Genomic DNA, 12,521 nt, shown 5'->3' on the forward strand with positions numbered 1-12,521 from the left:
ACGAATATGAAGCGAGGGCCAGCCAATGAGAGCATACAGGTTGCAGTGTTGGATAGTAAATGGGGCTTTGGTGACAAAACGGATGGCACTGTGATAGACTGCATCCAATTTGTTAAGTGGCGTGTTGGAGGCTATTTTGTAGATGACATTGCCGAAGTCAAGGATCGGTAGGATAGTCAGTTTTACGAGGTATGTTTGGCAGCATGAGTGAAGTATGCTTTGTTGTGAAATAGGAAGCCAATTTCTAGATTTAATTTTGGATTGGAAATTGCTTAATGTGAGTCTGGAAGGAGAGTTTACAATCTAACCGGACACCTAGGTATTTGTAGATGTGGCAGGGTAGCCTAGTGGTTAGAGCGTTGGACTAGTAACCGGAAGGTTGCAAGTGCAAATCCACGAGCTGACAAATCTGTCATTCTGCCCCTGAGCAGGCAGTTAACCCACTGTTCCTAGACCGTCATTGAAAATTAGAATTTGTTTTTAACTGTCTTGCCTAGTAAAATAAAGGTAAAATAAAAAAAAGTCAGAACTGTCCAGAGTAGTGATGCTAGACGGGCGGGCAGGTGCGGGCAGCGATCGGTTGAAGAGCATGCATTTAGTTTTACTTTCAGTTGTATGGCATTGAAGCTTGTCTGGAGGTTAGTTAACACAATGTCCGAAGTATACAGAATGGTGTCATCTGCATAGAGGTGGATCAGAGAATCACCAGCAGCAAGAGCGACATCATTGATGTATACAAAGAAAAGAGTTGGCCTGAGAATTGAAACCTGTGTCACCCCCATAGACTGCCAGAGGTCCAGACAACAGGCCCTACGACACACTGAACTCTCTCTGAGAAGTAGAATTATGAATGAATTGACCAGATCGTCAAATCAATGTATGAAGAATTGACCAGATAGTACTAGCGTACTCTAGCCATTTGTCCCATTATCGTTGCTCATCTCATTTAGTTCTCCACCCATACCAGACTTGAAGGTTAATGCTGATAGTTTTCCCTGCTGTCAGTATTGCTCTTCTCGCCATTTCCTCTAATCAACAAGTCCTCATGCTTCCATCAAGTTTTCACTGTTTCACAATGTTCTATTTTTGCCTTCTCTTTTAGTTACAGGGATAATTAGATGTTTCAAACACTTTTTAAAAATGTATTTTTTACTTCTAATGAGGGCCGAGGGCTAGACACGTTTAGAACCTTATATTGGATAAGCCAGAATTGTGTCTTCTTGACCAAAGAGCTGTAGTTGTGTGATCACACTGCTAAGAACCAACACTGCCACTTTGCTAGTCTTGACTTCATTAACGGCAGTGTGTGTGGTTACTGGTTTTAAGCCTCTCGATTCCCTGACTTGGCTGCCGTTGGAGGGAGCAGTGGGAAATTGCCATTGGAACTATAGAAAAATGTGAATGAGTCATGTGATTCCCTTAAATGCCCTCTTCTTGAGAATGTCAAAAATGCCTGTATTTGACCGTACACATCCCATCATTGTGATTATGAGGACATAACTGAGTTTTGTAAATGTTATATTCATGAGTTATAATTGCGTACTGTTGATCACCTCTAGTATCAAAATTCTATCAAAATCATTTCAGTACTGTCTATGATTTTGCATTTGCAAGGTCACATTTTCAGTATCAAGGTGAGATTAAGTTCTTTCCAAATAAACTATGAAGTATGGTGTGCTGTATAGGAATCTGAACGGCAAAGACTAGTTATATTGGGAGAGGCCTTTTCTGAAATGAATGGCTTTTCAGTACTGTAGTTTCATGGCCAGTTTCTGCTTTGTTTGCTTTTAGATCGCATATAACTGCTATGAACTGCACTTTATATTAAGGGGAATGTTTTACTATTCAGGGGTTTAATGAATCAATGGATCATTCAGTCGATCAAACTGTTTAATATATCATATTGCACAAATGATGCATTTGTCCTGATCATGAATGGCCCTGTGATCATAGGGGATGGATACATTGTACATAGCTACTATATGGTGCTAAAATATTTGATTAGAGTAGGATTTATCATGGGTGTAGGATAATGGTTATAAATATATGTAAACATAAAAAGTAAGGATTATGTTAGTCTAGAATTTATTGATTGGTCGAGCTGTACACTTGAAGCGAAACATTTAGCTGTGAATGATATTGCCCGCTTTCAGCAGGGCACAACATTGTGGCACGTCCAGATATAAATATGTTATGTAGAACAAAAATGCCTCTGACATGTAGAATAATGTTGGATTAATGGAATAGCCTCCCCTTCAAAAAGTACACTTTAGGAATAGGTTTTTAAAAAGATATATTTAGAGCTCTTTCAATGTCTTGGGAGTCACGTCGGCTCTTTTCATTACATTTCTATCTGCAATGTTCCACAATGTTTGCCCATTGAATATTACCCGGGTATCATGTGCAGTACCAATGGAAATGGGGTGAAAGTGCATCTATCTCAAAGTTGTTTTAGTAGCATTGATTTTGTTTGTTTTTTGTGTGAGCTTGATACTAATCTTAATTTAGTATTTTTGACAGAGTAAATAATCTTCATATTGAACAGCTTGTGCATAGCTGTTACGGTTGTTTTTCACAAGGCAAATGTATGCCTTTGTGCGTCCTACCAAAACCACAGGGTCCTTTTTGAAACATTTTGTATGAGTACTTTTTATTTAACCCTTATTTTACCAGGTTTAAGTGCTATGTATCAGACAAGGGGAGTTGATATCAGTTTAAATGCCAATACCCAGCACAAAATGCCTTCATCAGGTGAAGTAGTACAACCTGTAGGTGTAGAGAAGACATGTGGAAGACAGGCCGGAAAATGGGTTGAGTTGGTGTCTCTAAGTATATTTAAGCAATAAGGCCACAGGATGTGTGGTATATTAGCCATATTCCACAAACCCCTGAGTTGCCTTATTGCTATTATAAACTGGTTACTTTCATAAATAGAACAGTAAACAAGTATTTTTGCATCATACTGTGGTATATTGTCAGATGTACACAGGGCTGAAATGCTGTTTCAGCTAACCAGCATCCAGGACCCAAACTACCCAGTTTATAATGTCTATTTAAGTGTGAAATCCAATGTCGGAGTGGACTTGTTGCTGGCATGCTGGACACATTTTGAAATGGATCATAATCTCGTAATACACCACATGTTGAGAGAAGACATGGACACATTTTCATGGACACTAAGTGATCGTATTGTCTGTCATTTGGATTTGAAATCTTATTCATATACCAGGTGTAGATGGTGTCATGGATAATAATGCCCAAACTGAATGAATATTTTAATGAACCAGAAAACATAATCATGATGCCCATCTGCATTAATCTGTGGGAGAAAGCATCTTTTATGATAAATGTAATTGCTTTGCATTTTCTCTCAAGTGTTCTGTTTTCCTGCCTTTTGATACTCCCTTCAGAGTGCAATATCTGTTGCAATGTGCTGAACTCCTGCATTTTTATGGTACACCCCCCCACCAACAACATTGACCATATTTCTAACACTTTGGTAATGTTAATTTCATCTGAGGTTGTAGAAAGATGATGTGAAAATCAGGATTGTTTTGGGATTTTTTAAAAACTGGACCAGGCCTTTTTAAACAAGGATCAAAAGATGTTGTCCTGGATTTGGTGTCCGTATTATTTCAATTGATATGATTCTTTGTTTTTGTATGATTGTGTTATAAAGCCTGTTTAAACATTTACCCCTTGAAAACAACTTGCTGGACTGAAATGCAATATGCGTATTTGTACAATAAACAAAGGCAGTATTTGACTTGTTTACTGTTTTGTGTATATATCAAGAAAGAAATAAACAGTCATTATGACTCACTAATGCATAATTGACCCCAGAAAATATTATACTTTCAACAAGCTTGCACTAGATTACACATACTAACAGAAAGGGTCAGATTACTTTTTACCAGAACCATAGGCCTATATTTTCTTCCACTATATGAAGGCAATAGCTAGATTTTCATCCACTTGTATATTGATTTATCTAATATTCGCACAGGGGTGTGACTAGGAGTATTTATCAGTGGACAATACAATGAAAAACACAAAATATACATTTTTCAATCTATGAACATTAAACAAAATAAACCTCACACAAGTTTTACATTTCATTTGCATATAAAAATGTAAAAGCATTACATTAGATATTTTTTAACTCTAAGAATGTCAATTACTCATTCTAGATATTTTTAGAAATGTTGAAGTAGGAAAATATTGCATTTAGGCACAGATTTCAAATATTTGTGTATGAAGATTTTACCAGATACTACTGTATAAAGAAGTTAACATATTTCATAGTAAATACATAGGTCTTATTTAGTGGCAAATTTAGCATGTAAATCTTGGTGGGGCAGAAAAATAATAAGTGGGATGCATGCCAGCAAAGCCACAACACTAAACAATACATTAATTGCACTATAACGGTGACAAACAGTGCCCAACAACAGTTAGGTATTTGTGGATTTTATTTGGAAAAGCAGCAGCTACTCTTCATGGGGTCCACACAAAACATGAAACATTACAGAATGACATAATACAGAACATCAATAGACAAGAACAGCTCAAGGACAGAACTACATACATTTTTTTAAAGGCACAAGTAGCCTACATATCAATGCATACAAACAAACTGTCTAGGTCAAATAGGGGAGAGGCTTTGTGCCGTGAGGTGTTGCTTTATCCGTTTCTAAAACGGAATCTAAAACAAAAATCTAGAAAATCACATTGTATGATTTTTATGTAATTAATTTGCATTTTATTGCATGACATAAGTATTTGATACATCAGAAAAGCAGAACTTAATATTTGGTACAAAAACCTTTGTTTGCAATTACAGAGATCATATGTTTCCTGTAGTTCTTGACCAGATTTGATTTGCACTTTTCCACCAAAGTACGTTCATCTCTAGGAGAGAATGCGTCTCCTTCCTGAGCGGTATGATGGCTGCATGGTCCCATGGTGTTTATACTTGGTTACTATTGTTTGTACAGATGAACGTGGTACCTTCAGGCGTTTGGAAATTGCTCCCATGGATGAACCAGACTTGTGGAGGTCTACAATTTATTTTCTGAGGTCTTTGCTAATTTCTTTTGATTGTCCCATGATGTCAAGCAAAGAGGTACTGAGTTTGTAGGTAGGCATTGAAATGCATCCACAGGTACACCTCCAGTTGACTCAAATTATGTCAATTCGCCTATCAGAAGCTTCTAAAACCATGACATAATTTTCTGGAATTTTCCAAAGCTGTTTAAAGGCACAACTTAGTGCATGTAAACTTCTGACCCACTGGAATTGTGATACAGTGAATTATAAGTGAAATAATCTGTCTGTAAACAATTGTTGTAAAAATTACTTGTGTCATGCACAAAGTGGATGTCCTAACCGACTTGCCAAAACTATAGTTTGTTAACAAGAAATTTGTGGAGTGGTTGAAAAACAAGTTTTAATGACTCCAACCTAAGTGTATGTAAACTTCTGACTTCAACTGTAAATGTGATGTAAAAAAAAAACTGTTTTTTCTTTGTCTTTATTGGGTATTTTGTGTAGATTATTGGGTATGGGGGGCCCAAAAAAATGGAAAAGTCAATGGGCCTGAATGCTTTCCCAATGCACTGATAACTGGCCACTCATTATCTCTCAATTATTTGGGGATAAATTGATATAACGATTTTAGAGGGTTAATTTAACATTTTTGACTGGCTTCTACATAACCACAGTTTTGCCGGAGTTACTCACTCCCCATGCCTCCTATCGGTACATGCATGCGCGCCTCTATCAAATTCCAAAATGGTATGTTTTCTATGGAAATGCATTGGTGGTTAGCCGTCGTCTTTTACTAGTAATGCCTTGTATATTTTAGAAAGTGGCTCATTAGAGCAGTGTTTCTCTGGGTATGATTATTGCTTAGGTTGTGAGAGGCTCAAATCCCGGACGAGCCAGCTATTAAGAATGTGAAAAATGTCATCAAAGTCTGCATCATACCTAAGAGGTTATATGATTTCTATGGAAAAGCATTGTCTGTTAACCTTCGTTTTTCACCAGTAATGCCTTGTATATTCCAGAAGGTGGTTCCATTTCATCTTTTTCTCTGAAAATATGGGTTAAAGCTATGTAAAGGGCTCTTCCGGGATTTGAAGCAAGGACCTCTCGCACCAAAGCGTGAATCATACCGCTAGACCAATGAGCCACTTTATGTCATATAGAACATTACTGATGAAAGACGACCATTAACAGCCTATGTGTTTCTCATTTTGTCTGTCATAGTTGAAGTGTACCTATGATGAAAATTACAGGCCTCTCATCTTTTTAAGTGGGAGAACTTGCACAATTGGTGGCTGACTAAATACTTTTTTTTGCCCCACTCACTGTATGTATGATGAAAACTTTATTTACATTTCTCACCTTTGTAAAAGCGGGCTCATTCGACATTTGAACCAGAGACCATTCGCACTCTAAGCGAGAATCATACACAGCGATAAAGAAACCCATTCTATCTGTTTCTCTGAAAATATTGGTTACAACTAGCGTTGGCGAGCATGTGATGCCGCGAAACTGAGCAGAAGTTGACAAACCAAGCTCTTCAAAATAATCCTATTATTACCTAAATAACAACGTTGAAACAATATTCTAACATCGGCTGATAAACTGTCAAGTACTTACCTTCCCAAATAGCCATGGACCTCTTAGTTGAATCCCAAGATAACAATAACGCCACAGCTAGCAAGATTACCATTAGCCCTCATAACTCAGATGACAGTTCCAGACTGTTGCCCTCAGCAGCCTCTTACAAGCCTGCCAGCATACTTGCTACTCTCTTCTGGGAAATTCAAGATGGTAGCAAAGGTCTTTCTCTGAAAATTTACAAGAAATTGTCTGAACTCCATTCTTCCATTGACGACCTGAAATCCTCCCTGAATTATCTCCTTTTGAAAACAACTGAGGCTGAGTTGCGCATTAGCACAGTTGAAGATACCGTCACTCAACAAGACCAGGTTCTGATACAGCTGCAGAAGGACAATGCCTATCTCAAAAACAAGGTAGACCAGATGGAGAACCAGAGCAGACGTAGCGTGTGGTGGGATTGACGTGTGGTGGGATTGAGAGATGACAGCGAGGGTCGTGACCCGGTCCGTTTCTTCACTCAATGGATCCCTGATGTCCTAGCCATAATCAACTTCTCCAAGCCGCTGGAAATCGAACGCGCCCACAGAACATCAGCACCGAAATCGCGGTCAGATGAGCCCCCACGGGCAGTCCTGATCAGGTTCCTCCGTTTCCAGGACAGGGAGAAGATACTGCAACTCGCAATACCCAAAGGGGACATCAACATCGATGGCAAGAGCCTTTTCCCGGATATGAGCACGGATCTCACCTGACTTCGCAAGCAGTCCAGACCTGCCGCCAAAGCACAGTTCAGTACAATGGCCAAAGCCATCTTTTCGACATACCGGCAGACGTGTTCACTTTTCTCAAAGAACTAAAACACGTTTTATTCACAATGGTCTTTCTCTGGGATAAGACGCAGTTTATTTTTTGTTTTTTCTTATCCATGCTGTCCTAGGACAGAACTGCTGATATCTTCTTGGAATTTGGATCCGTTTACCGCACTATCTGGTCGTTTTTAGTTTACACCAAGGTTTAGCTAGGAAGAGCAAGATGGAAAGTGAGCAACAACGTATCTCTACAAGTGTTTTCATGTTTGATTGTTGGGATTGTGGTTTTAGTCTGACAATTAGGGTGGGTGGGGTGTCGTCTTTTATCAGTAATGCCTTTTATACACTTGAAAGTGACTCGTTGGTCTAGGGGTATGATTCTCACTTCTGGTGTGAGTGGTTCCAGGTTCAAATCCTAGGTGACCCCTTTAAAAAGGTAAAGTCTAAGTGAAAACCTTCACCACCATTCTCTGAATGTGTCTTTACTGAAACATAGCCAATGCTGGATTTAAGAGAATCAGCTGAAATGGGCTCCTTTATCTCTGTGTATGATTTTTGCTTAGATTGTGATTGGTGTCTGAGATTAATCTTGGATGAAGTAACTTTTACAAAGGTCAGGAACGTAAATAATGTCTTCTTCGTCTTAAATATACGCTAGAAAGTGGCTCGTTGGTCTAGCGGTGTGATTCCCTGGAAGATGGCGCCGGAGGAGGTGGCCGCCGTTTTACGGTCTCCTAACCAATTGTGCTGTTATGTGTTTTTTCCGTGCTATTTGTAAATTATTTTGTACATTATGTTTCTTCAACCGTATCTTACGGCAGAAAGAGCTTCTGGATATCAGGACAGCGATCACTCACCTTGGTTTAGACAAAGATTTTTTCAACAACAACAACAACAAGCAGGACTCACACAATATTCTCCAAACACCCCACATGGCAGACATCCCAATTATTCGCAAAAGGAAGCGACGCAGAGGACGAAGAGCCAGATGCCTCATCCGGATCCGCAGAAGGCGAGTGGGAAAGCTGCCATTACCATCAATACTACTCGCCAGAGTGCAATCATTGGACAATAAACTAGACGAGGTACGATCACGAATATCCTACCAACGGGACATCAAAAACGGTAATATCCTATGTTTCACGGAATCATGGCTGAATGATGACATGGATATTCAGCTAGCGGGATATACGCTGCACCGGCAGGATAGAACAGAGGAAGGCGGTCTGTGCATATTTGTAAACAACAGCTGGTGCACGAAATCTAAGGAAGTCTCTAGATTTTGCTCGCCTGAGGTAGAGTGTATTGTGATAAATTGCATGCCACACTACTTGCCTAGAGAGTTCTCATCTATACTTTTCTGGGATGTTTATTTACCACCACAGATGCTGGCACTAAGACCGCACTCAGTCAGCTGTACAATGAAATAAGCGAACAGGAAACCACTCACCCAGAGGCGGCGCTCCTAGTGGCTTTAATGCAGGGAAACTTAAATCAGTTCTACCAAATCTCTATCAACATGTTAAATGTGCTAGATCACCTGTACTCCACACACAGAGACGTGTACAAAGCTCTCCCTCACCCTCAATTTGGTAAATCCGACCACAACTCTATCCTCTTGATTCCTGCTTACAAGCTAAAATTAAAGCAGGAAGCACCAGTGACTCGGTCTATAAAAAAATGGTCAGATGAAGCAAATGCTAAACTACAGGACTGTTTTGCTATCACAGACTGGAACATGGATTCTTCCGTTGACATTGAGGAATACACCACATCAGTCACTGGCTTTATCAATACATGCATTGGGGACGTCATCCCCACATTGACTGTACGTACATACCCCAACCAGAAGCCATGGATTACAGGCAACATTCACACTGAGCTAAAGGGTAGAGCTGCCGCTTTCAAGGGGTGGGACTCTAATCCGGAAGCTTACAAGAAATCCCGGTTTGCCCTCCGACGAACCATAAAACATGCAAAGCGTCAATACAGGGCTAAGATTGAATCATACTACACCAGCTCCAATGCTCGTCGGATGTGGCATGGCTTGCACACTATTACAGACTACAAAGGGAAGCACAGTCACGAGCTGCCCAGTGACACGAGCCTACCAGACGAGCTAAACAACTTCTATGCTCGCTTTGAGGCAAACAACACTGAGGCATGCATGAGAGCATCAGCTGTCCAGGATGACTGTGTGATCACTCTCTCCGTAGCCGACGTGAGTAAGACCAGGTCAACATACACAAGGCTGCGGGGCCAGACGGATTACCAGGACGTGTGCTCTGGACATGTGCTGACCAACTGTCAGGTGTCTTCACCGACATTTTCAACATGTCCCTGATTGAGTCTGTAATACCAACATGCTTCAAGCAGACCACCATAGTCCCAGTGCCCAAGAACACAAAGGCAACCTGCCTAAATGACTACAGACCCGTAGCACTCACGTCCGTAGCCATGAAGTGCTTTGAAAGGCTAATAATGGCTCTCATCAACATCATTATCCCAGAAACCCTAGACCCACTCCAATTTGCATACCGCCCAAACAGATCCACAGATGATGCAATCTCTAATGCACTCCACACTGCCCTTTCGCACCTGGACAAAAGGAACACCTATCTGAGAATGCTATTCAGTGACTACAGCTCAGCGTTCAACACCATAGTACCCTCAAAGCTCATCACTAAGCTCAGGTACCTGGGACTAAACACATCCCTCTGCAACTGGACCTGGACTTCCTGACGGGCCGCCCCCAGGTGGTGAGGGTTGGTAGCAATACATCTGCCACACTGATCCTCAACACTGGAGCTCCCCAGGGGTGTGTGCTCAGTCCCCTCCTGTACTCCCTGTTCACCAACGACTGCATGGCCAGGCACGACTCCAACACATCATTAAGTTTGCAGACAACACAACAGTGGTAGGTCTGATCACCAACAACGACGAGACAGCCTATGGGGAGGAGGTCAGAGACCTGGTGGTTCCAGAATATAACCTATCCTTCAACGTAATCAAGACTAAGGAGATTATTGTGGACTACAGGAAAAGGAGCACCGAGCACGTCCACATTCTCATCGACGGGGCTGTAGTGGAGCAGTTTGAGAGCTTCAAATTCCTTGGTGTCCACATCAACAACAAACTAGAATGGTCCAAACACACCAAGACAGTCGTGGAGAGGGCACTACAAAGCCTATTCCCCCTCAGGAAACTAAAAAGATTTGGCATGGGTCCTGAGATCCTCAAAAGGTTCTACAGCTGCAACATCGAGAGCATTCTGACCGGTTGCATCACTGCCTGGTACAGCAATTGCTCGGCCTCAGACCGCAAGGCACTTCAGAGGGTAGTGCTTACGGCCCAGTACATCACTGGGGCAAAGCTGCCTGCCATCCAGGACCTCTACACCAGGCGGTGTCAGAGGAAGGCCCTAAAAATGGTCACCGGAGTGCCAAGTCTAGGACAAAAAGTATTCTCAACAGTTTTTACCCCCAAAGCCATAAGACTCCTGAACAAGTAACCAAATGGTTACCTGGACTATTTGCATTGTGTGCCTCCCCAACCCCTCTTTTACGCTGCTGCTACTCTCTGTTTATCTTATATGCATAGTCACTTTAACTATACATTCATGTACATACTACCTCAATTGGCCTGACCAACCAGTGCTCCCGCACATTGGCTAACCGGGCTATCTGCATTATGTCCCACCACCCGCCAACCCCTCTTTTTATGCAACTGCTACTCTCTGTTCATCTTGTATGTATAGTCACTTTAACCATACCTACATGTACATACTACCTCAATAAGCCTGACTAACCGGTGTCTGTATACAGCCTTGCTACTCTTATTTTCAAATGTCTTTTTACGGTTGTTTTATTTCTTTACTTACCATCACACACACACACATACCTTTTTCGCACTATTGGTTGAGCCTGTAAGTAAGCATTTCACTGTAAGGTGAACCTGTTGTATTCGGCGCACGTGACAAATAAACTTTGTTTTGATCAAAGTTTATTTGCCACGTGTGCCGAATACAACAGGTTCACCTTACAGTGAAATGCTTACTTACAGGCTCAACCAATAGTGCGAAAAAAGTATGTGTGTGTGTGCACAATTCTCAGAATATGTCTTCACTGAAATACACACAGTCAACATTAGAAATAAGCACTATTTAAGAGAAACACCTGAAATGGGTTCCTTTTTCTCTGTGGATGATTCTCGCTTAGAGTGTGATTGGTGTCTGCTACAAATCTAGGATGAGCCTGCTATTACTAAGTTCTGAAACGTAAATAAAGTCTCCAAGTTTCCTGTGGCGACAGATTGGCTGTAACCTTTTGTCTTCAGTAATCAGTAATGCATTATACATGCTGGAAAGTGGCTTGTTGTTCTAGGGGTATGATTCTTACTTTGGAGGTCCTGGGTTCAAATCCTAGATGAGCCCTTTAAAAAAGACCAGTCTAAGGGAAAACCTTAAACAAAATTCTCAGAATATGTCTTCACTGAAACACACACAGCCAATGCTAGATTTAAGAGAAACAGCTGAAATGGGCTCCTTTTTCTCTGTATGTGATTGGTGGCTGCTACAAATCTCAGATGAGGCTGCTATTACGAAGGTCAGAAACGTAAATAACGTCTTCATCAACCATAAAAATAATCTAGAAAGTGACTTGTGTGTGTATAGAGGAACGATTCTCTCTTCGGGTGCGAGAGGTCCTGGGTTCAGATCCCAGACGAGCCCTTTAAAAAGGACCAGTCTAAGTGAAAACCTTTAACACAAATGATTGACGATGAATGCTTTAAACGCGCCTTATTTGTGATTGGCCAACATTTGCATATAATTAGCATTTTGTTATTTGATGTGTATCTTTTTTGACATTCAAAGACCCAAACTGCGTCCCATACTCGATATTCTAAAGGCAGATTCATTACCTTTATAACCATTATCCATCTTGGCCTTCCGAGAAGACTTTTGAGTCTTGTATTGGAATGCTTTGTGTTTAAAGATGAAATTATCTCATTTAGCCAATGTAACCACTCACTAATGTAAACACTCTTAACCATACAACATTTTAAAAAGCTGGATGTTTACAT

Source organism: Oncorhynchus gorbuscha, linkage group LG03, assembly GCF_021184085.1.
Source record: "Oncorhynchus gorbuscha isolate QuinsamMale2020 ecotype Even-year linkage group LG03, OgorEven_v1.0, whole genome shotgun sequence".
Classification (NCBI taxonomy): domain Eukaryota; kingdom Metazoa; phylum Chordata; class Actinopteri; order Salmoniformes; family Salmonidae; genus Oncorhynchus; species Oncorhynchus gorbuscha.